The sequence below is a fragment of the Protopterus annectens genome, chromosome 7.part0 (genome assembly GCF_019279795.1).
Source record: "Protopterus annectens isolate FY-2018-M chromosome 7.part0, PAN1.0, whole genome shotgun sequence".
In the NCBI taxonomy this organism is placed as follows: domain Eukaryota; kingdom Metazoa; phylum Chordata; order Ceratodontiformes; family Protopteridae; genus Protopterus; species Protopterus annectens.
This window is the reverse complement of record NC_056739.1, coordinates 1,935,860,147-1,935,886,411: the sequence shown is the minus strand read 5'-3', so window position 1 is coordinate 1,935,886,411 and position 26,265 is coordinate 1,935,860,147. Positions and strand designations below refer to the sequence as shown.

The 26,265-nt window shown below is 39.3% G+C and overlaps 1 protein-coding gene across 3 annotated transcripts in view; it reads right to left on the bottom strand.

Moving 5' to 3' along the window:
• Positions 1-26,265, bottom strand: part of SV2B (synaptic vesicle glycoprotein 2B) — a 1,975,281-nt gene that overhangs the window by 637,171 nt on the left and 1,311,845 nt on the right. The window lies entirely within an intron of this gene.

The window sequence follows — 26,265 nt, the reverse complement described above, 5'->3', positions numbered from 1 at the left end:
CTGAGCATAGAGTCTGAGACATATGAATGGATATATCATGGAGATGTCACTTACTTACACAAACTAATCCCTCTGCTGTCAGCTGTCACCCTTGGTAACTGACATTTTCTTCAGTCTCTCATTCCAACCAGAGAAAGTTGTACTTGGGCCCTTTCTTTCCCCCTAGGAGGTGACATCCTATAATAGTCACTCCTTTCCCATCTCCTCCTCCAATGCAGTTTTTTTTTTCACTGTTTATACATCTTGCATTTGTATTGGGGAGGTGAGTCTAAAATGTGTCCATATAGACTAGTGCTCTAGCCCAGTAAACAAATTATATATTTCTTTATTTTTAAACTCACTCTTTATAGACCAGGTCACAGTCTGGTTTCCATCTATGTATGTCACTGAAGTGATTAAAGAATATAGAGTGAAATATGAGTCTTGCATCTTCCCGTACTTCTGCAAGTGTCTGAGCCCTACAGATGTATTACATGGAGCTGAGGCAAGAACCAGTACACTCAACGTTCCTAAGCACCCTGGAGAATATTAGGGTCCAACCTAAGACTCTCATACTGGGTGACTTCAACAACCCCTCCATTAACTGGGAAAACTACTCATGTACCAACACACTTGCCCAACGTTTCCTAGAATTCATTAATTCCAATGCCCTGGACCAGCTTATTCTTACCCCCAGTAGAGGTAGCAACATCCTTGACCTGGTCATTACTAACATGGGTGGCCATTGCTCTACACCAAAAGTCAACTCCTCCCTGGTTAGATCCGACCACAAACTAATCACATACCTCCCACCCCACCCCCCCCAGCAAAGGTAACCACCATGAAAAACTTCTCCAAAGCTAACTTTGGGCTCCTAAAAACAGAGTTGGCTAACTTCACAGCACCCATGCAAATGGAGAATAGTTGCATGACCACTGAATCATACACTAATGCACTGTACAAACACGTAAACAAATGCATGGTTCTCGCCATACCCAATAGAACCAAGATACTCTCCTTCAAAAATAGGAAGCCAATCTGGTGGCCCCCTGCCATAAACAAACTCTACAACAGAAGGAGGAAACTGATGTGGAATAAGGTGAAGTCTCAGGGCTGGAAAAACTCCCTTATCAGCCTCAACAAAAAGTGGAGATCCCTCATCAAATTCTCTAAAGCTAGCTATGAAAACAGAATTGCAGCAGATAGTAAAGACAACCACAGGGCCTTATTATGTAAAGAATCTCCATGGCAATACCCAGATTTGCTGTGAGCTACTGCACAATGGTACCTCCTATACCGAGCTAACAGATATTGCCAATATACTGGCTGACAGATTCAGTGCCAACTTTACCTCCCCCCCCAAAGGACCTATCACATTAACAGTAGATTGCCAGGCACCCAGCATTACTGCTGCACAGGTTAAAACAGCACTGTCCAAGGCCAAGAATACAGCTTCTGTGGGACTTGACAATATCCCTGGCTGTGTTCTACATGAACTACAGAGTGAACTGGCACCTCACCTGTGTGCCCTGTTCAATCACAGCCTCACCTCAGGCTTTGTCCCTACCAAATGGTGCACTGCTACAGTCATCCCTCTCCACAAAGGAAGAGTGACTACAGACCCTGGGAACTATCGCCCCATTAGCCTAATGAGTCTGATAAGCAAAGCTATGGAACGCATCATCATGGACCTAATAAACAAGGATATAGGGAATCTCCAAACACTGGATCCCACACAGTTTGGTTTTGTGAAGGGTAGATCATGCCTGCTCAACTTGGTCGACTTTCTGAGTCAGTCACCAGAGCTGCGGATGAAGGCAAGGTGGTTCACACAGCCTACCTTGATCTGGCCAAGGCCTTTGATACCATTCCCCACTCAGGAATCATGGAAAAACTCAGTAAGCTAGGCATCAACCCCATATCGCTGGGTTGGTTGCAAACTGGCTCACAGACAGAACCCACAGTGTGAAGGGAGCTGACTCCAAGTCAGACTGCTGACCAGTCACGAGTGGAGTCCCACAGGGTTCAGTCCTGGGTCCTCTCCTCTTTGGTATATACTTCTCTGAAGTCCAGGCCAATGGGAAGGGAATCTGGCTGACAAAGTTCACAGACAATTGCAAGTTGGGAGCTATTATTAACTCCCCAAGTGATGTTGGCATCCTACAGAAAGGCCTCACTGAGACCAACGACTAGTGTCAGAACCATGGCCTTAAGCTCAATGCCAAAAAATGTGTCACCATCCCCTTTGCAAAACACCCAGTTCCCATGAATTACCACATCAATGGTAGTCCACTGAACACAGAAGGCATTTTAAGAGATCTGGGAACAGGTTGACAGCAACCTCTCTTTTGACCACCACATTGCCACTGTGGTCAGAAAGTCCTTCTATGTGGCACATCTCATTACCAAGGGTTTTGCATCCAGGAAGAAAGAGGTCATTGTCTCCCTCTACTCTTCCCTCATTAGGCCAGTCTCTCGAGTACAATGCCCCATTTGGCATGTACCTCACTAGACACCTGCAACAACTGGAGATGCCACAAAAGTACCTCACAAACACTTGTCCTATATGGACAAAATCATAAACATTTGTCCTATATGGACAAAATCAAAAAATTCCAGCTATTCTCTGTCTCTTATCGCCTGCTTAGAGGCGATCTCTGCTTGACTTACAAAGCCATGTCTGACCCAGCTCTGTTAGAAATGCTACATCTAAAGAAATCCTAATCCCTCCACACCACATGCTCCAGAGACCTTAACCTCATTACCACAATCAACAGAACATGCTGGAGGGACAGATTCATAACCCAGAGACTGCCCATGCTATGGAACAGACTTCCCATACATGTCAAACTGAGCACCTTACTGGCCCTCTTTAAGAGAAATCTTGATGAGTGGATGGGAAATAGAAAATTCACCCCGGGGATCATTCCAGTGGCTCTACTTGACAGAGGCTTTGGGAACTAAGGTCGGGTGGCACGATGCCAAGGTAATCATATGGGCTAGGCTTGTAAAGGCTCCAGGGCCATTAGCCTAGTACACACCTATGAACCTATAGCTTTATTCATTGAATTCATGCAAAGGGAGTCTAGGAGAGACAAGGGAGGCACTGTGTGATGAACCTATCCCTCCATTTAGTTTTATTTATTCCCTGATGTAGATTCATATGTCTTTACTCTGGTGTTGGCTGCACTGTTTGATTCATCAAGAAAAAGAAGACATCAGATAATAGCATCCTTGAGGTCTCACCTCAACAGTTTATATGACACTGAGCACAGGGAAAGTGACTCCAGCCTTTCCCGACAACTAAGATTTTTAAGGCCTGAGCCACTTTGATAGCACAGAGTGATAAAGCCTTAAATATGGCCTAGATGGACTGCATTTGACAAATGGCTCAGGCAACTAACAGAGCAGCAGGGAGGAATGGGTGTGTCCATCCCAAGTGAGAGGGCACTCATCAATGATATTCCCTAAGTGGAGGTGTGGTTCACAAAGGGAAGTTTCCTTCAGACATGGTTGATGAGTGAGGGGATGAAGAAAAGGAAAGCAAATGAGAAGAGAATATAAAAAAGAACCTCCCCAGACAGAAGCAAAGACAGCCAAGCCCCCAGGGTTAGAACTGTAGTCTGAACACACAAGTTTTCATTTACCAGCATGTAGTACATGGAGGTGTCATTAACACGTATAGTGGGACTCTGAGGTGCCTGTCTTAGTCTTTGTCTTGTCTGCAAAGCAGTTATGTTAGTACTCATGTTTGCAATATATTTACATATATAAATATATATATATATATATATATATATATATATATATATATATATATATATATATATATATACATAAAATGTACACACATAAACATGACAGAATGAAAAGGCAAGAGAAATGGTGCTTGTCCACCTTCAGAGTCTGATAAGCAGCCTGACATTCTTTACTGCTAGCTTCTCTTAAAGCTGTGCCTACTGTATCATTACTACACATTGTCACATTCCACTTTACAAGACATGATGCAACAAACAGAGAATACACTGATTATGCCTACACACTCATTTATTTATCTATATATATAGATACATTATATTATTATATAAATGATATATCCATATCTATACATAGATAAATGTATTTAATAAAGTTGTTTTTTTTTCAATAAAGAAGTTTTCATTTCTAAACAAGTTATAATTGCTTGATCACTCTGGTGTGTTAGCTGAGCTTGTTTACAGTGCATAGTTCTTTTTTTCTGATTTTTTAGGATTCTTAGCCAGTAGCTTTGTTGCTCATGGGCACCAGTTTTCCCTGTGGTCTCTCTCTCTCTCTCTATATATATATTTTGTCAAACTTTTATTGTGAAACAGAATAAAAGCCAGCTTGTGTGATCAAAAATCAGCTTATCACACACACTTCTTTTATTTTTGTGCAAGATCGCACTGCAGTGGGAATAAAGGAATTTGCCCTTTCCCCTCTGAAGTGCAGTCTTGGCGTTGGTGCAGATAATTAGCAGGGTATGTGTGGGTGTAGGAGGGTTTGCTCTCTGTAAAAAATAAGATGTCCTTTCATTATCAAATATCAATGTTCTGTTGAAATATATGTCTTAGCAATACTATAATTTGATCTATATTTCTCAGAATAATAAATGTATGACAAAGTAGACATAGCCACCAGTCAGATAACTTTGCGTAAACCCCTACATGTTTCCCATACTGAGCACAGGATCAACTCCCTCACCACCACAGACGTCACTAAAACTTGTCACTGAACTCCAGTCTGACATAGAGATGACTACCTCCTGCTGAAAGGCTACTATCTCTTTCACTGGCTCTATAAAATCATGACATCAGGTACCCAGTCAAAAATATGCACTGAATACAACAATCCTGATTCCTCCCATAAATACCTTCACCATTGCCAACACACACATAGAAAACACTCTCGTCTATTATTTATATTTCAGCATAGCTCTCAACCCTCCACCTCCAAAATGAGGAACACTAGCCCTCATAATTTGGAACAAATGGGCAAAACGTGGAACACATACTAATGGCTTACTAACAACCTCAACTAGGAAAGCCATAGGATGGTTAAAATGTGCTGGTTTTACTTATAAAGACGATCTTTTAATGAATTAATATGATTCATTTCTATTTACCATGGATTTCACTTAAAAAAATTCCTAATACTGAATGTGTGACAGTGTCTTTCACTGTGGAACATTGAGGAACATGAACTTTTTAAGACCCCAAATGAGGTACGTTCCTCGTAATGAGGTACACTTGAGAGGTATGTATTTCAGTCATGAAGGATGAATCACTGGCCTTCCTCAAACACATGAGAAAGCAGAAGACATGTCCTACCTTTCTGTGTTCAGACAAACACATAGGTGGTATACTTCTGACTAAGGCTCTGTGCTCTTGCGCAGCAAGGACTGTCTCCAGTAGAGCCATGACCCAGTGATGTAGGTGCTTGAAATTTGCCATAACTCTGCTTTTCTTTGTCATTCCATTAACATTTTGTGAAAATTATTTTGTCTATCATAATCCAGATAAATCCCCATCCCCTGCCTTCCTGTAAGAACTACCTATACTTTACTTATATTGGCTAATTGTCTTAGTAAATTTGGACTGCAATACAAAAATATTCATACTCTACAAATGCAAATTGATATTTTGGGAAAATAATGCATTCAAATGTGTGCCTGAACCACCACTTATAAAAGAAACAATATACAAATCAAAACAAGCCAGCATATATACATTATCAAACCATTTATTCAAACTCTCAAAACTCATATTAGTACCTCTATCCTGCTCCAGTCTCTATTATCTAATACCACAAAAAAGAGAACATATTTGTTCTCCAATCTAGAAAAACATTCAGGATATATAACCTACTAGCCTATTTAAAATAATTTAGCAGTTAGAACTGCTACTACATATAACCACCTTATATACATAACCATGCATTTTTCTCTTATACTCATGATAATTGTTTTTAACAGTCATTTCCCCCAGACTTGCAGGATGAACCAAACAAGCAGTTGAAGAGAAAATGCATGAATCTCAGAGAAAGCTAAGCAGTTCCCTAACTTCCTTTAATTTAACAAAAGCCAACAAGCTGAGAAACATACTTCGTACCAGCTAATCAGATTCATCTCACTGTCATTCATCACAACCAAAATGCTCCCTATCTGTCGGTCCAAATACCCACCTCAAATATTTGCAGAAGATAATTAAACCAAATCGAAAAATATTCAGTAATACTCTTCAGTCTCAGCAGAAGGATGCCTCAAAGATAGCCTTTAATATAAAATTAAACTTTCTCAAATTCCTTCTACAATGATCAGCCAAAGGAAATCTATGTGTACCACTGCACATTAATTTTAAATTATGTGATAATGGTTATGCAAGTTCCCCTATAAGCCCAGCACATTTCTTAAATATCTCACAACAAACATAAACATTTGAATTTCAATTAACTGATTATAATAAAGGAAATAAACTCAATTTATAAATTGTTTGTCCACTCTTCCACAATCACATATCAACCAATCGTCATCATTATCAACATCATCAACCTCGTTTTCCCCATTTTCTACATGCGGTCAAGGTGTCATGTCGGCTGTCACCATCTCTGTTTCAATTCAATGCCACTCTTTTACCTTCTTCAACATTCATGCCCAACCATTACAGGTCTTCTTTCCCACAGTCCATCCACTTCTTTTCTGGATGGTCCCACTTCCTCTTGCGTTCTGCCCTCAGTCTTCACCAGATCATCTTCTGCTTTTTTGCATGTGTGTCTGAACCACTCATTTTAGCTTCTGATAATAATGTCATCATGTCTTTGTCTGTCCCGCAGTGTGTATCCTACCACTCATTTGAGACACTTCATCTCCATCATCACTAGCTTCCTCGATTGCTCTGCCTTTACTACCCAGATTTCTGTACCATACAGTAGTACTGGTCACACCACTGTTTTGTACACATTACCTTTCAGCTTCTTTGGTATTCTTCTGCCACACACTACCCTTGACACTCTATGCCAGTTGGCTGCAGCCCCTTTGATTCTAGCTTTGATTTTCTCATTCTGACTACCATTCACCTCAATGAGTCTGTATCATATATTCGAAAGCTGACAATGTTGAGCGCTCTAAAGAGCGAAAATGCCAGAACTCGAAGTTCTGTTATTGAGATTGCAGTACAGTGAAGATCAGAATATTTGCCCTTTCCTCACTGTAGTGTGATCTCGGAGTTGGAATATATATTTAGTGGGGGGTGGGGATACAGCCCCCCCACAATAAGGAGTTCAAGTTCCAGCATTTTTGCTCTTTACAGTGTTCGACATTGTCAGCTTTCGATTATATGATATAGACCCCACCTCAACCACCCCTCCTAGATACTTAAAGCTGTTATCCTGTTCCACTATTTTCCCTTCTAACTCAATTCTTAGCTGCTTCTGATTTATCCCATTTGCTGCCATTATAGCTGTCCTATCTGTACTCAGTTTCATCCCATGTGCCTTCAATTTTTGCATTCTATTCCCATATCCTTTGCTAAAGTTCTTGATCAGAGTCTGCCTGAAATGCTACATCATCTGGACAGTGCAGTGGTGCAGTGGTAGCGTTGTCACCTCCCACCAAGAGGTTCACAGGTTCAATTCTTGGCTGGGGTGCCTTTTTGGTGGAGTCTGCATGTCCTCACTGTGTTTGTGTGGGTTTCCTCTGGGTGCTCCGGTTTCATCCCATGTTACAAAGACATGCGCCTGGAGTGTTTCTCCCTGGGCCTCTGGTGAAAATTGGCTTTGTTTGAAGTCGGACTTTCCTGGTTAACAAATGTTAAATAAATCTGCATATTTTTTTGATCTATCCCCTCTGACCTCTTTGCTAATGCAATCCATCACCAGAGTGAACAGTAGTGGGTGAGAACTGAAACCTGATACACACCCACTCCCACTGGGAACTGTTCAGACTTGAGTCATTGGGTCTTTGTACATAGCCTGCACTAATTCTATCAATGTTTCTGGGACTTTGAACCATGTAAGGACTTCCAGAATCAGCTTTCTTGGAACTTTGTCATAAACTTTCTCCAAGTCTAGGAATGCACATTTGGGTTCTTTCCTCATCACAAGCATATTCTTAACTATCTGTCTTACTGCAAACATTTGGTCAGCTGTGCTATCCTGACCTGAACCTGAACTGCTCATCTGCCATCTTACTTTCTTCTACTGTGCATATTCGATTATCAGTCACCTTCTCCAGAACTGTAATGCAGTGTAACAGGAGTTTGAGATCTCTGTACTTCCCACACTGGTGAATGACCCTTTGTCCCTGAACAATGGTACTAGTATGCTTATTCTCCAGTAATCTGGGGCATGCCTTTCTCTCCATACTACTATGAGTACCTTCACAAAGCATTTCTCCCCATCTCATGCAACATCTTGCTTATATCTCCTGTGACCTCATCTGAGCCTGCTGCAATCCCTGACTTCATTTTCCTTAGTGCTGTTTTTGCTTCTTCTAGGTTGGGCTCCCCCTCTTCTTTCATTGTAGGCTGTGTCTGGGGCAGTGCAGCTTCTATGGGTTTTTCGTCATTCAGAAGATGTCTGAAATACTCCTTCCATCTGCCTTTGATGGCATGTGGAATGGTGAGTAGGTTGTTGCTGGCATCCCTTACAAAGGGTGTCTGACAACTTTCTTTATTTTTGTCTTTGCCTTGTGACCTGATAGAGTTTCTTTGTGCTTTCTGCTAAGTCACTTTCCAGAAGCTGGTGGAGTGCCTCTGATGACTTGTACTTTGCTATTACAACTCCTTTCTTCACCTCTTTGTTACCCAATCAGTATTCCTGCTTAGCTTTGTCCATATTTTTCTATCTCCCACTTTTTTCTGCACTCCTTCTTTCTTTTGATGACTTATTGGTCTTCTGCAACCCATCACTACCTTTCTTTATGTACCTTATTTATCTAGCTGGCTTGGCTGCATATCTGTTTTATAGTCCTCACACATGCTATTTTGATGCTCTGCCATTTTTCAACTCCAGCTATTTCCTCTTCTTCATAAGTTGCTAGAGCCCTGAGTAATTCCATGAACTTGTATTTTCTCTCCAGTCAGCTCCCAGGTCTTCAGCCTACCTCCCCATAGCTATGAATAAATAAAATACACACCAAAGGTCATTAAAATACCTACCAGTTATCAGTTAGCTCGACTTGCCAACAATTAAAATAAAATCAGCAAATACAACAATTGTATCCATAAACATAACAAAAGACAAGCCAAATGGCTCAAAAACTTGTAAACAGTAATACAAATAAAAAAAGTGAGCCACCAAGGCAGTATTTGTATGAAACACAAGTTTATTTAACATTAAACACTATCAAAGTAAAAGCAACTAAGCACTTTCGCCAAGAAACATGAATTGGCTTCATCAGAGTCCATAAACATGTTTTCTCCACCAAACCAATTCCCAACACATAGTTTGAACATGCATCATTACTGACATATTCAAAGGTTAGAAGAAAAATTAGGAATTAATTACATACCATTTATAAAATGTACCATTATACTGTAAGTATTGAAATAATTTCAATAATACTGAAATACTTTCCAGGAAACAAGAATGTTCAAATTAACTGAAATATCTCAGCCACTTTAGAGTTGTTTTCCGGATGACAAAATCATAATTTATTTGAATATAGGACATTGCTTTTGTCTCACTGATCTTCTCTGAAGTTTTACACAGTGAATTCCAATTTCAACTGATCTTTTCATGTTCTTTTGCTCTGCTTCACCATTCACCTCCCCTAACTGAGACAGACAGCCTGCATCCACCTCTAGGAGTTCATATTATATCATGCGCTTCAAAGTTTATTGTAATCCTATAAGGATTTTTATACTTTGCAGGGGAAAAATCCTAACTATAGCAGGATTTAGCATCTGAAATTAAGTTTTCTTAAACATTCATGCATTGGTACCAGACACAGAATTTGGTTGTTTGTCTCGACCGAACTGCAATTTTTGAAAAAAAAAAAACAAAAAAAAATTTGACTTCCATTTTGTAAATTTTGTTAAGCTTCTTGGAAGTAAGGACATGCTCCCACAACATAAATGTCACAAATTTTATCAAGTTATGATGAGCTTGGCAGGCTGAAATGACTTACGCAGACTAAAAAATATGATCTGGTCTCTCCACTTTAATGTGACACACCTGCAAACCATACCAGGCTACTAACTTCCCTTTCACAAATGTCCTGTAGTCTGCACTTTTCTCTTTCTCTGGGACTTCAGTAACTTGTATCTTTTTTCTCTGAGCCTTGTTCACCTTGTAAATTTATTTCTCCCCTAGTAACCCCATTTTCTACCTATGAATTAGCATATTGCTCCATGAATGCCTTATTCTCCTGCTGTAATATTGCAAAGGTATCTAAAAGATTGGCCATCACCTCAACAACTTCAGAGTCTCCTTTAATTTCTTACTCTGTAAAACCTTCCAACTTGGTATTGATTTTCTGACTCACACAGGATATGCTGTAATGAATCCTTTGGAGCTTTACGCAATGCAGGTATCCCTCAGTTTTCATCTTGTGCAGTATTTTCATTTTCAGCTGCTGCCATATATAGTCTAACAGGGTTTTGGCAACCTTCTGTCCATCTGTATGCATTTTTAACAACTTCCTGCCAAGCTCACTCATGAATACCAAATAAGCTAATACTCAAATACGTTTTTTCTTTAAGACTGCAATAGGATACTAATAGGATACCATCAATTTTGTTTCGGTTATAGCTTTTGAACTCAGGAAGAACTAGAGAAAGCAACCATTCAACACTGACCCATCAACAGAAGTTAATAGGTTCATAGGTGATTACGAGACCAATAACCCCAGAGGGCCGTTTTAAGTCTAGCCATGCTTCTCAAATGTATCTGAAAAGCTTTTACACCCTAGGGTTATTTTATGGGTTATATATAGGCTTGAGTATGAGTAGTCAAGCATTTACAGGCTGCCTTTGTCTACTAGAGACATAGGTGAAAGTTTAAACTTCCGAACATATCACCATTAAAAAGTAGTAGTTCTAATAAGTAGGAAAGCATGGTAAATTTAACAGAGAAAATCACAGATATTCAGAAAGAACGTCATCACTACCAGTAAGAGCTGTAGCCAAAGGGGGCTGTTTACACGATGCAGAAAACTGTGACTGTGACACAACAGCTGCAATGAGGAAAGACATCATTATCAGCTAATTAGCACGTCTCTGAATCACTCTTAACTACAATGAGTGCAAATCAACACCTTCCTGTGGTAGTTAACACTGGTAGCCCATGCATCACATTTGCAATGGCACCCCTCAATCATTCTCCCACACACATACACATGTTCAAACACTCACAGACACATGCTTATGTGCTTTTTACCTGTCCTTGAGTTGACAGAATGTCCCAGCATATCTTTTTTTTTTTTATTTTCTTGCTCTCCATTTGTAAATCACTATCCTTACAGTCAATAAACAGGGGGCAGACATTAGAGTTTCATTCTCTATGTTGCTCATCAAATGCATAGTGATGTTAGAGCTGTTGCTCAATTAACCTTTCAATTGAGTCCAAGTAACAGTTCACACATTCTGCCTGGCATTGCCTAGTTTTCTTCCCAGCTTTGTACTGAAGCCTCCCCCATATGGGCACACTCCCACCCTTTTCAACTGTCTCTCCCTGATTTTATAGGATGCTCCTATTGTTACTTGTTATAGACCCTGTCCCTCATAACTCACATAATGTTGCAATCATTGAATCATGCCAAAAATTAGAGTTCCATACTTCTTATTATAAAAAAAAGCTATTGTTCTAACTGTTCAGTAAGCATAGTGAGCAAGGACATCTGAAAACATACACTACGTACACTATGGTGCACATATAATAAGAGAAACGGCAGCAAAAACATTGTAAAAACTTTGCTTTCTTAAATTACTTGTTTTAGAGAGGCATTCCATAGGGCTGTTTTCTGTTGCTGGTTGCTATTCAAAGTGATAAAAGTAGTTCTCACATTTTGTAGACACCTTGGCCCCATAATTAACAGTTCTATTCAAAACTGTATCATGTTGGTTGTAGTGTTAAATCATTTTTATACCTCTTTAGTTTCAGTAATAGTCTGATCAGCTGTGGGAGAGGAGTGTCTACGCCTGACTTACTCATACATGTCCTAATTTGTTTGGAAATAAGGTGAGGGAGGACAGCAGGCAAAAGCATAGCAGTACCATGGAACAGCTAAAGGGATGATTTATGTTGCTGTTCATGGGGAAGTGTCATCTCAAGGGCAGTTTTCATTGTCAGTAGTTTGGCAGGGTGCTAAGGAGACTGACGTAACTAATCAATAAAAGTACTAAATACTCTGTAGTAAAGGAAGGGATGAGCAGTTAACTAATTATTTGTGATCAGGTTTGCATTTATTTGCTGGTTCATTAGCGGTTCCATGGTTGACCTCTTTCATTTCAGATGCTAGTCAGATGTCAGTGTATTTTAGATGGGTATGCATAGCTGCTGCTTTGAGATGTGTCCTTTGGTCCTTTTCAAATATTACGCAGAAGCCAGAAGTCAAGAGGATCTCTCATTCTTCTTAGTTTTTGTACAGTCCAGTCAAGAGTGACCTAGACAGGACTAAATTAATTTGTTATTGCAGTACTATAGTTTCCATGTAGGACTGGCAGTTAAACACTACCACTCTAGGTACTCCCTGGACCTCTTTATTCCTACACAGCAGGCATTTCAGTAGTTACTTCCCTTTTTTGCACAGCTTTCTTTAGCTTATTAATTATTTATACACAATCACAGACTGGTAAGTAATATTATTAACTGTGTGTATGCAACATATGAGTTTGTCTTATGCAAATATATTGTGATACCATGCTTAATTGCTGTTTTTCTTAATTTGCAGTGTTCTAGATTATTGGTTATATGACTTAGATTATTTTATCCTTAAGATGTTCTTTTATATTTTAAAGGTTCAACAAGCTGGCTTGATTTATGATGTAGTCTCACAGAGCTGTGTTGTATGCTTTGTGTATCAGTGCTGGTCAGTATCGTTTTGCATTATCTGTAAAAATGAGACCTGTCCTCTACATTTTTGAGTGACATACTATGTGGCCAATGCTTTTCCTATACTCACACCACTGAATCAACTTTGGAGCTATTTAGTTTGTGCATTGTTTTTTGTGTAATATGAACATTTCTTGTTAAATGTTATGTTTTTTTTCCATTGTATTAACTCCTCAAAGCTGACCATCACCTGCTACAAATTCCTGTCTTTATTCACCAGGTTAAATAGACCTGCCTTATCTCCCTTGGCTTTACTCAACCCACATCCAGAGCCAGTGAGAAGATTAGGGATGCTGGTGCAGCATCATACTGCTCCTGAGGAGTACATCCTAACTCCATCACCTGTCATTACCCTTGTGAGTACTGCTCTGGCTATCTTCAGGAGGTACATGCACGTTTTCTCATACAGGCAACCTCTCAAACAAGTGGCACAGTACTTGTAGAATGGAGATTGCCAGGATCTTCACACTAATTTTGCAGTAAACATGGCTGCCCTCTCATCATCCCGGAATGGGGAAGTCAATGCTGGCCACTCACTCCCATCCTCCCCCATCCTTTTAGCGCCGGTAGTCAAGCATGGGTTGTCCGGCCAAAGCTTTATCCATCTCAGCTGTGAGACCATGATATTGTTAAATACTTTGTTAGGCATTTCTGTAACTCCTCCAAACGTATTTTTCCTAGTTGAAGAACTCTCATAGATTCAGTGGTCATAACCTTCATGCTGTGTAGCCATTCTTCCCTCAGTTTTGTGTTGCTCTGTAACTTCTATATAATAAATGTTTCTCCTTCAGAAATTATTCCATGTTTTTTTCCTGTAAATGAGTTCAAACTGAAACGACAGACTGCAATATTCAGCCAGAGTCATGCTATCAGTCTTATGGAGAGAATTATGTTAATAATTTTACTTACATTTAAATATATGATAGCAAAAGGAAACAGTCTACCTAGCATTTACTGTAAGTGAATTTAACATTCTGCGGATCTGTTATATCCTTATTCCTCTTCTACCTTTTTCCACCACTGTCTTCTGTCTTGAATGCCTCACTGGATTCTTTTGCCAATACCCTCCCGACAGCCTATTCCATGATCCATAAACCTGTCTGTGTAAAAAGTATGTTGGCAAATTCAGTTAGTAAATGGCTCATTTTTGGCTTTATTTTTGTTGCCTCCTTAGAGGTGCCATTCTAGCAGGATTGCCCAGGAACTCTGGAGAGCCATCTTCCTTTTGCCTCATTCTTATTCTTCAAGAGCACAATATGATCCACATGCTCCTTGTTCTAGACATTGTGGCAGTGATGCAAATGTTTTGTGCTGAAAGAATTGTCAAACAAGGATAATTAAATAATTTACCTATGCCAACCTTCTATGTAACAGAACTGTTATTCATGTTATGTAATATGTATTACCATTGTTTCTAGTATCATTTTGGGCTGAACCTGAAAAGGGTCCATTTGCATCAGTGTTCTACCCCAGATAAAATATAGAAAGTTAAAATAAAATAAGTGACTTAACATAGTGCAGAACCAGTAACTAAAAACATCATGCAGCCCCACGTTTATTCTGCAGAATACTGTAGTTGTGATATGACTTAAATAATGTGTGTTCTAAGCATCCTTTAGGCTGGAGTGGGTGATGCACAGACAATCTATAGGACTGTATGCACAAGACGTTAGTGGGAATATGTTTACTTATACAGAACTATGGCTACTTCATTTGGTTGGTGTGCTGTGCAGTTTCCCCAAATGGGCAACTGTAGCAAGCCACTTGCTACAATTAGATGATCACACACCAAGCACTTCAGCACTCTAGCTGTGACTACAAATGCAGTATTATCCTTGCTGCTTCATAAAGCAATACTGGTACAGAACTCATGCATTATTGGCACCTGGTGTTCATGCTCTTTAAAGCTTATACCAGGGACACACACCCTTTTGCCTAAGCCTTTTCTGTACTTATTTGCTATATTTCACCTTAGATTTTTTTTGTTAATTATATGGGAAGAATGCTATTTTCTCTGGTTGGGTTTGGCTGTTAACAATGTTAAGTAAAACAAAATAAAATAGCTCCTCCAGTTCACAAAGGAGAGGTATTTATGTATTCATTTTTTTACTGGCATAGAACATCATAATGTAACAAAACCAATGTGCAGTATTCAAATAACAGTGGTTTACACTTATGAAAGCATAGACACCTGGCAAACAATGCATCTGGTTGGTTACACAACTGGAATAGAAAACAGAGAACAGCATAAGTGGAACAGAAAAAAGTTAAAGTAGGAGGAGGAGTAAAAGTGGTATAATTATGGGCAGTAGTAGCTAAGTTAAGAAAGCTAGCAGAGACAAGTAAGATGAAAGAGGGGACTAGATTTTGCATAGTGGGTTAGTGCAGTAATGGTGTGGTAAGATGAATCACATGCTAAGATTAGCAAGCTAATCAGTTGGATCAGGTATGTGGTATAAAGTAAAAGCCTTCCAGTGAGCTATACTGTGTGATCTTTGGTGTGAGTTGACCTCTGTGGGACTGGTTTCCTTGATACAGTTACAGGGACTTGTCACAATGTAACACTGCTAGTAAACATCAGTTAAATTTGAGTGTGGATATCTTTGGGATTGGGTGCTGTATTGTAGTACATGGGCTTGTCACAGCGCAACATTTTTACTAAAAGCAGGGGGGTGCAATTTAATTAACTGGAGCAATGTTAATTATAAAACTATAACTGGAAGCTTTATGACAGTATCACTTTGCAAGTCAGCAAAGAACCACGGGTTAACCCCATTTGTATTTGGTGACTATGCACTTGGAGATGGGCTCATTTGTGTCACAACTTCTTGTTTGACATATACCAGTCTCTCAGACCTGCAATACTTGTCATCATCTCTTCTGTTTGAAAACTGTAGCAAGCTGCTTGCTACAAAAGTAACAAGCAGCTTGCTACATTTTGATGAACACACACTAAGTGCTTCAACACTTTAGCCATGCCCACAAATGCAGTACTGGCACAGAGTGTCAGGGGTAGTGTATTATAGAAGAATGAGAAAGAAGCTGAAAAGTGAGGTATGCAAAACAGTAGTGCAACAGTACTATTGTACGGTACAGAAACTTGGGCAGTAAAGGCGGAGCAGCTGAGGAAACTCGATCTGATGGAAATGAAATGGCCAAAATGGGTGGTAGGATGCACACTGTGGGACAGAAGAAGAAACAAGGACATCAGAGCAGAACCCAAATTGGCTCCAATTGCACAAAAATTCAAACAGAACAGATTACTCCAGTTCAAGCACATGTGCAGAGAACCAGGAGACAATCTGGTGCAGATGATTTGGGACAGACAGGAAGAAGACAACAGGAGAGGAGGGCATTCAGCAAAGAAGTGGGTAGATTGTAGGAGAGAAGACCTGTGACAGTCATGCATGTGTGTCAAAGATGGTAAGAGAGTGGCACTGAATCGAAAGACATGGCGGCAGTTGTCACAACACAACCCCATGTAGAAAATAAGAAAAAGGGTGTTGATGATGATGATGATGATGAACATGAAGATGGGCTGTCATTTGGAAGTAGGATAGAATGGATGACTGTGGGGGAGCAGGTAACATGGATGACTTGGGGAGGCAACATGGTGACTGGGAGGTAGCATAAGTAGACCTTAGAGGACAAATCGAAAAAGCTTGCAACACCACTGACAGTAAGTTAAAGCAGCTGCTTTCTATGGCAAGAGTACAGAGTTCAAAACTTTCCACACATTTTACTTTATTTTCCCACACTTAGGTAATATTTGAATATCATCTCAATAGATAGAGGTAACAGTTCTTGGTGGTGCAGAATACGAACATGCTTTGTGGGTATGTTGAAGCAATAGCATTTAAATCCTTTCCTCTCCCATATCTCCATATCTTTCATGCTGCAAAACTGTGTCTTATTTGTTAAAGTGCCTAGAGTTATCTCTGATTTCTACTGTCTACCCTGCCACACATCTTTCATGCTGCAAAACTTGGGTCTATTTACTTGTGTCCTTAAGGCATGCTATAACGAGATAAAAAGTTATCCTTGCTGTGTAGTGTTCCCACCCTCTTTGTGTTGCAGCACTATGGTAGAGTTGTTTCTGTATTGGAAATGTATACAGCAAGGTGCACACCAGACATGCACCTCACAGTAACCTTTCTGAATCCAATAGCTTTCAGTGTGTTTTTAACTATATTTAAATTGAATTTTCATCTTTGAAGGTAAAATGGCTTTACATCCCTAAAGTTTGAGAAAGTCAGAAGTATTTGTTAATTGCCAAAGTTATGAACCTACATGCAACATTTCAACTTTGTTTTTTTTTTTTGTTTTTTTATATTAGCAATGTAAGTCCCAAAAGTCACACGTTTCTTGTTTCAGTGCACAGTTGGCATACTTTATACTCAGTGACTTCTTTAGAGACACATAGTATACAAGTGGAGACTAAGAAAATCTGACTCAGGCACATAAGATGAACATGTTTGATAATTCATAGCATCATCCCTTTGTGCTATTTATTCATTTAAAACATTTAGTTTTTTTAGGAATTATATTTTTAAGATGCAGTGTATGGGATCCCACCTTATGAGTTGGTGTGCCATTTTAGCACTATAGATGATTTAACATGCCAGGTACAAAATGTCCACAAAACAACTGGAAAATAACTCTCTGAAACAGTGGTGGAGTGCAGTTTATAAGATGATATGATAAGATGAGCATGCCTAATGTTTAATAAAAATGTCCATTTTACTGCTCCTCATAGGTTTATAGGTGGTTACTAAGCTTTCAGCCCAACAGCCATTTTAAGCCTAGCCAAGCTTACCCCAAATTTAACAAAATATTGCAGAAAAATGTCAGTACCCCAAGGAATTCCACTGACACTGTCCATTAGAGACATAGATGCCAAACCAGGGATACATTTGTGATTTCCCATCCACTGGTCAAACTTACATTTGAATAGGGTTAGGGATAAACTTTGTTTCACATGAATGGGAAGCTTGTTCCAGAGAAGGGGTAATCTCAGTGACACACACCTTTCCTCCCACATGTCCTGCTTATGTCCCAGATGAGGTTTAGGTCCTTGGAATGGGTAGTGCTGATGATATTTGTTATGCAGATGAGCAACAAATCTATTAGTGTGAGATGAGAGGATGCTTTGCAGCACAGCAGTCAGTATGAGACTGAGTAGGGACAGAGCTTTGAGATGGTCTACATAGGACTTTTTGTTTACTCGTGGTACTCTTTTTGTGAGTACCCTTTGTGGTCTATAAAGCTGTTGCAAGTGCCTGGTCAGATATATGCCGAATAGTCGATGACATACCTCTCAACATCTTAGTGCAGAAAATTTGGGCAAAGACAAAAATAATGGGGGGGGGGCAAAGACCCAAAAATAGGGACAGATTTTAAATATGGCTCCTATAAACTTAGAAAATTGCTAGAATGACATATTTTACATTGTTATATATTTACTGAAGGATATCAAGTCTGAAACTCAACTGTCTGCCATTATTTAGTCATGTCAATCCTCAATTATTTGCCAGAAAATCACAAATTTTATGAGGAACAGACCAAAAATAAGACACAAAATTCTGGACATTCTGTGAAAATCTAAAAAGTTGAGAGGTGTGGTCAGTGACTGATATGATGAGAGCCATGTACATCAGAACAATGACTCCCTCGGACCTGGATGCTATGCCTTTCTTATAAGTTGTAGAATGTAGAATTATTTTCTCACCCCACTGAATACATGTAGGTTAAAGGTCAGGTTACTATCAATACCTGTTCCCAGATCCTTGGCCACTGATTATACTTTTAGGGGTGTATTATCAATGTGGTAAATTCCAGGGGTAGAGGTCTTTCCAAAGAGTATTACCATTGATCTGTCACCAGATGTTTGTCTGTATCAGGCATTTTGAATGGCATCTGTGACTTTAAGGGATGCAATGATCACACCTAGTTTATAGTCATCTGCATACATTGTCAGCCAGAGAACCTTGACACTTGTCTTGATTTCAGAGCAATAGATGCCAAAAAAGGAGAAGCTCCAGTACCTATCCCTGCGGGACTCTGCTAATGAAAGGCATCGTAGTGGGGATGGATTCCCCTATTCTAACTTCTTGCATCCTATTACTGAGCCAGCTGGATATCCATTGGTTGGCATATGTGTTTATTCCTAATCCTGTATATTTATCTACAATGCCTGAGTGAGGTATTTGTTGAATGCTTTGGCTGGGTCAGAGTATGCAGTGTGCATTGTTTTGCCCTCATCCATAGCTTTGATGATCTTCTAAAAGAAGTCCACCAGATTAAGCAGGCATGACCTGACAAAACCAGACTGGGTAGGGTCCAGTGTCTGTAGGTTTCCTATGTCATTGTTTATCAGATCCATGATAATTCTTTCCCCGGATCCACAGAAGCCCCCTCCTACACTTTTGTAGAGAGATAACCATTACAGTTCTCAATTTGTTTGGCATGAAGCCTCTCTGGAGGCTATAGTTAAATAGAGATTCTAGTGGGCCTGATAAACAGACAGACAGACTCTACTTCAAGGACAGACAGAAGTTTCCTTGGAGTAGGAGTTGTCGAATTTTTTTTCATGCAGACTAACACCAGCTGATTCCTTCCACTTTCCCTGGTCCCTTTCAAGCCCTACCCAGCTCAACTGGAGCAAGATGAAGTCTGTGTATGTGAAGGTTCAGCTTTAGATTGGTGATCTGTCTTCCACATTGATATCTAGGGTGGCAATAGAAGAATCCCCAGCCTTTGTTGTTACTGTTCCTTCCACAGGCCCAGTTTCAGCACAAGGCGTTTAAGAGCAGACAAGAAATGCCATGCCATTGGTCTTGGCTGCATAGGATCACTTTTTCTATGTGTTGATGCCTTCTGCACCAGTGGCCAGGTTGGCCCTGGCCATGTCATGCCTTCCCCCACTAGCACTGAAGGAATCAGCTATGGGACCCTCCAGCACCAAACCTTTCATGGCTCATGTTGGTGTTGACACTCTTGGCATTCAACCCTTTGGTGCCAAAACCCACCTTAGTGATTCTGCTGGAGTCATAAGGACTGAAGACACTAAGGTAATCTCTCTTTTGACTTTGATTTCCAGCTTTTGGGTACCAATGGCTTCAGGCCAAAGACATATTCCTGGAGTTATTGGCATCAAGGTGACCTAATCACATCCCTAGGTGAGAGCAGGCATTTATGATGTAGAAATGAGTAATCGGAAATTAACACCTGCCTGCTGCCTATGTCTGTGATGGATTGTGGAAGTCAGTAAAATCACCACTACATAAATCAGTTTTGTGGGTCACATTTGGGTTGCATGGCCAGTCTTATAATGCCCCTAGTGGTCGTTGGCCTAGTATACACCTATGAACCTGTGACAGGTCATGTTTCATATTATTCAGCAGGTATCCTGTTTATTATCAGAGCCCACTGATGTCAGAGCACACTGGTGTAGTGTTCTTGACCTTAATCAGTGCAATGAGGACCTGTTCCCTAGTGATTGTTGGTGGAGAAATGTCCAAAGGTATTTCCTGGGGATGATGTAACTGATAGTGATAGGTGGTAAAATTGGAATTAAATTTATCATCCAACAGATTTGCTATATCATCTGGCTCCATATAGTTGATTCCATTTACCATTAGTTCAGCACATTGTTTGGTGTTGTCTTTGAGGCTGCAGACATAACTGAAGAAAGCCTTATGGCTGTCCTGAGCTTGGGAGGCTATTTTTATCTCAAATTTGTCTTTGGTAGACTTGATTAGTCCCCTGAGCTACTTGTTTATACTGATGAGGGAGATTTTATTTTGCTCCCTTCTTGATTTGGGACAACTACAAATTTACAAACTGTATAATTTCAATGTATAACTTCACAAGAAACCAACTTAATGAGTACAACTTAGCAAAGTTAAACTCCATTATCACTGTTCTCAACAGGAAATCCCATCTGGTGCAGTTACTATGCAAGCACCTTACATGATTATTTTCTTTTAAGAGATTCCTCGTTTTTTTCTTGTTTTTAAAATCATAGCATGCCCCCCCCCATTTGAAGAATGCAGGGAGGGGTGACCTTGCAAAAATTGCTATGTTTATTTTTTTCTGTGCAGTTGAATTGCTTGAGCAGTTGTGCTCAGCAAGCTGACTTCTTGGGGTGTCATAGTGGAAGCATGGAAAATATTTACAGCTATTAAAATTTGCTTTGCTTCTTCTAGTTTTTATAAATAAATTGGTCATAATTTTACAAATAACTGGTATTTTGATGTTAAATCTTCAAAAAATTATTTAGAAAATATCCTGAATGCAGCATGCAGTCATATTAAAAACTAATAAAGAAATATTTTTGCATCCCCAAAGCATATGTAACCTTTTCAAGAGGAGGTATTTTTGGTCAAAATATAACATCAGAAAATGGTGTGACTGCCTAGATTGTGTAATTCAAACATAAACATTTATTAAAATACAAATGCCAGCTTTACTAGCACAGTATGTCATATACAAGTAAAGCGTAATTCGCTGCCCTCCTGGCTTGTGCCTTAAAGCACCCCTGGGAAGCAGTAGTGCAGTGGTATCTGTAACATGTACACCTCCTCCTTTACTGACCATTTGTAGACATATCTACATAGGACCACTTTACCAAGGACATAGCAAATATTTTTTAGAACTGTATATCAACATCCAGAAGGTAGCCCTTCCAAGCGTTACCCTCTCCACCTCACATATTCCATTCTACTACTGTGCAGCATACTTTCTGAATACTGAAAAAAATCCTTAATGAATGAATTTGTGAAAAAAATAAGCTACAGTGATATTTTCAAAAATACGTTGTTTAGGAACATATATTGCACAATAAAATGAAAGAATCTTAAATATGTCAGGACTTAAAAAAAACTTTAATTCTAACAAATCCTATTGCATAAAATAAAAAAGCAATTCAAAAATCCATATGCCATGGCATTCATCATATGTGCCTGGCTCCACCCTTGCACTAGGCACAAATAGTTCTGAAGATAAGCAGGGAGCTTTCATCTGCTTACATAGTCTGCTCAAATAAGAATGCAGGATATATATACTCTGCAAAATGTTAAATTATTATTTGCATGACATGGTTTGGTTCACAACTTGTAACATTATATATGCTATTTTATTGCAGAGTCCTGTGACATATAATTAACATTTGATTCAATATTTGTATTTTCCATATTTCTCAAGAAATTATTATCTTAAAAATAACTGAAGCAGCACATATAACAATGTATTCAACAGTAATAGTACACAAATAAAATATTTAATATACAAATAAGTAAAATATTTGCACTTTGGTGAATAAACTGTCTTATTCCAAGGCTACCTACGTTATGAAGTTTTCTGTGTAAGTTACTTTGTTTTTATATCGAATATTTCTACAGGCAAAACTAAGTTCCACTAGATATGCCATTGTACTTTATTTTATTAAGTCTGCAAACATTAAATTCTGCACTCATAAAGGCTAGTGATTTTTGGCTACCTACATATCCATTATTGTGGTCTGGGGTTGCCAGTTCATTTACTCTTCTTTACTTTGATTTTCTGTATGTCTTCTATTTTTTTCAATGCATTACATTTTTATTAAATATTTAAAATCCATGTTTACCTTTCACTGGTACTCCCCTCCATACATACATATAAAAATCAAGGCAGAAAAATACTTACTGTTCATTGTCCCCTACTCAGTAAAAGATTTCTGTTAACTAAGTAAACTGATAATCTGTGACATATTCCCAATCAAGAATAATTTAGCCCTGAATGATTTTGAATGCACTTAAATTTACTTAACACTTTGTTTATTCTGTCACAGATTTGAACTTGTTTAAGTGAAGGTCAAACTATAAGGATAAGGATAAATGAATTCCAATCATGTATATGGATCTGTTCTATAACCAGCTTGTATTTTCAACTGACCTTGAGAAATACTTGCTATACGTGCTTTAGCTGTAAAGGACTAATCAATAAACATTTCAAAAGTCCTGAGTAACTAACAGATCAAAGCAGTTTTGCAGAGAATTCTTAATTGCTGCGCAATGAAAATGCTGAAGGTTAAAAGAGTGAAAAAAAAAATGGTAGGCTCATAGGAAACTATATGACAGGCTAATGAATTTGATTGTCTGGGCCAGTAATATAAAATATTTAGCAATACTTTCTATAGAGATGGCAATTCTTTCAGATTATATAAATGCATAATAAAGACTGTGTGCATACACACACACATAGATACAGATACAGATAGATAGCTGAATATAGACAGAGATATAGACATAGAAGACATATGTTCAGATCCTCTTCTTGCCTTTCTCTCCTTTTGCTTAGCATTGTATTTTGAAGCAGTTATCTGATATTTTGAATCTGTAAAGTACGAGTCTCAGTTAAGTCAGAAGCCAGAAATGTGGAACAAGTGAAAGGAATAAGGCATGGCTGCAAAGAAAACAGTATGATTATTGAATTCATCATCTGGTTCCTGTCAGTGTCAGATATAGATTCAGATCACTGAGGAAAAATGGAGAAGTACACTTCATTCAAACCCAACCTGTCTGTCAGACCAGCCTGATGACAAAAATATAAGTTGATGACCATGTCTTAAATGAACTGATCTTATTTTTCAGTTAACACCACTGGTCCAGAATGAAAGCATGTGAAGAATTTATGGTTTGAAGGTCATTCCTTTATTAGCTGTTATTCATGTTCAAGCTAAACACTTTTCTTGTTCACCTACATGTTTATAATTCAGAACTGCCCCTAGCATTTGTATTACACTAGGTATGAATGTTTGTATATACTATTTAACTATTAATTTACTGCTTTATGAAAAGTATTGATTACTCGTACTTAGATAACCTGCTTATTTATTGCTGTTTGCTTGCCTGATCATCTACCTGTGTATTTGACCTTTATCAATCTGTTCATCTCCCTATTTATTTAAATTTGTTAACCTGGTAATTGTAATGAATCACATACTCTTTTTCAAGGGAGAAATGAAGATTATTAAGCTCCAAAAATAAAATATATGACTCAACTGTTGTGGCAGGACATGAACTGGAAACAAAGTTATATGATGTGAAATCTGGCATATCTGAAACTTACCTATTTATATATCTGAGTCATGCACAAGTTTTAGAGGACAGACAGCTTTAGTGCTTATGTAATAAAATAAAATAAAATATGTTGTAACTGAATAAATCTTAACTCAACCATAGCATTATGCATGGTTTAGAGTTCTTACAGTAGCCAAGGAAAGGAAAGGTGAAAGTATGCATTTTAAAACACACTTTGAAGATTATGCATTTTATCTCTTTAGGTGATATATTCCAAATGAATGAGGCATAATTATTAAACCCCTTCTTTGATGTTGGTGGAAATGTGAAAGAGTAAGGCTTTGGAAGATGGTAGCTCACCTGGAGGAGAAAACCATAATAAGAGGGAAGAAACAACATGATTCAACTGCAATGAAGCAAAGAGAAGACAAAATAAAGGTAAAGGAAATGAGACAGTTTTGAAATAGCATTCATTCATTCTAACGCCATGCTAATATACATTAAAGAGCCACTTAATATAACATCTGAACTGTTAAATAGGGTACATAACATGACTTCACTGATTGCATTTGTATGGATAACATTGTGATACATATATTTATTATAGGTTCTTAGGTTCATAGGTTTATACTAGGCTATCTGCCCTAAGGCATTTATAAGCCTAGCCCAAATTTTTGTGGCTTACGCCACCCCTTATATGAAACAATACTGTGCCCATTAGTTTGTTGTGCCTCTGTCCAGCAGTGACACAGAGATGATTCCCAGGGTAAACCTACGATCTCCCATCCACAGGTCAAGATTTCTCTTGAACAGAGCCAGCGAGGTGCTCTGCCTCACATGGACCGGGATTTTATTCCACAGCATAGGGAGTGATAAATCTATCCCTCCAGCACATCCTATTTATATCCGTGCTAAGGTTTAAGTCGCTTGCTCTAGTGGTTTTGGTGGATTTGGATTTTTTGAGGTGGAGCATGTCCATTAATTCCGGGTTGGACATGGCCTTGTATGTCAGGCACATGTCACCTCTGAGCAGACGGTATGCGACTGAATAGAGCTGGAGTTTCTTCAATCTGGCAGCATATGACAGATTTTGGAGTCCCTTTATCCTTTTGGTGAGGAACTTTTGGGGTCTTTCCAATTGCTGCAGATGTCGGGTGAGATACATCCCGAATGGGGCATTGTACTCGATCATTGGTCTTATAAGTGAAGAGTACAGGGGAACAATGACCTCACTAGATCTGGATGTGAATCCCTTCATGTTCAGGTGGGCAATGTAGAAGGTCTTTCTAACCACTTTAGCAATGTGAGTGTCAAAAGAAAGGCCACTGTCAACCTGGGTCCCCAGGTCCCTGATAACCTCTTCTGTGCTTAGTGGATTGCCACCTATATGGTAGCTTGGGGTTACCTTGTTTTTCCCGAAGGGTATGACTATACATTTTTGGCGTTTAACTTCAGGCCATGGCTCTGGCACCAGCTATCTGTTTCCGTGAGTCCCTTCTGAAGGATATCCGTGTCCGATGTACTTTCCACTAAGTCATCTGCAAACTTTGTCAGCCAAAGTCCTCCCATGTTGGCCTGTACTTCTGAGAAGTAGATGCCGAACAATAGGGGGCCAAGGACCGAGCCCTGGGGGACACCACTTGTGACCGGCTTGGAGTCTGACATAGTGCCAGCAACTCTAACCCTGTGGGTTCTGTCCTTAAGCCAGTTTGCAACCCATCTTGTGACATATGGGTTTACATTTAAGCTGGTAAGTTTTTCTACAATACCCGAGTGGGGTATTGTGTCGAAAGCCTTTGCAAGGTCAAGGTAGGCTGTATGGACTGCCTTTCCCTCATCAATGGCCTTGGTGACTGTTTCGAAGAAGTCGACCAAGTTCAAAAGGCATGATCTTCCCTTGACGAAGCCAAACTGGGTCGGGTCCAATGTCTGCAAGTCCCCTATATCTTTGTTTATGAGCTCCATTATGACCCTCTCCATAGCTTTGCAGACTAGACTTGTTAAGCTTATGGGGCGGTAATTACCAGGGTCCGTAGAGGCACTGCCTTTGTGGAGTGGGACCACAGTTGCCGTACGCCACTCCTTGGGCACGTATCCTGTGGTAAGGCTGAGATTAAACAGCTGCCTTATGTGCGGGTTTAATTCCTCATTTAGCTCA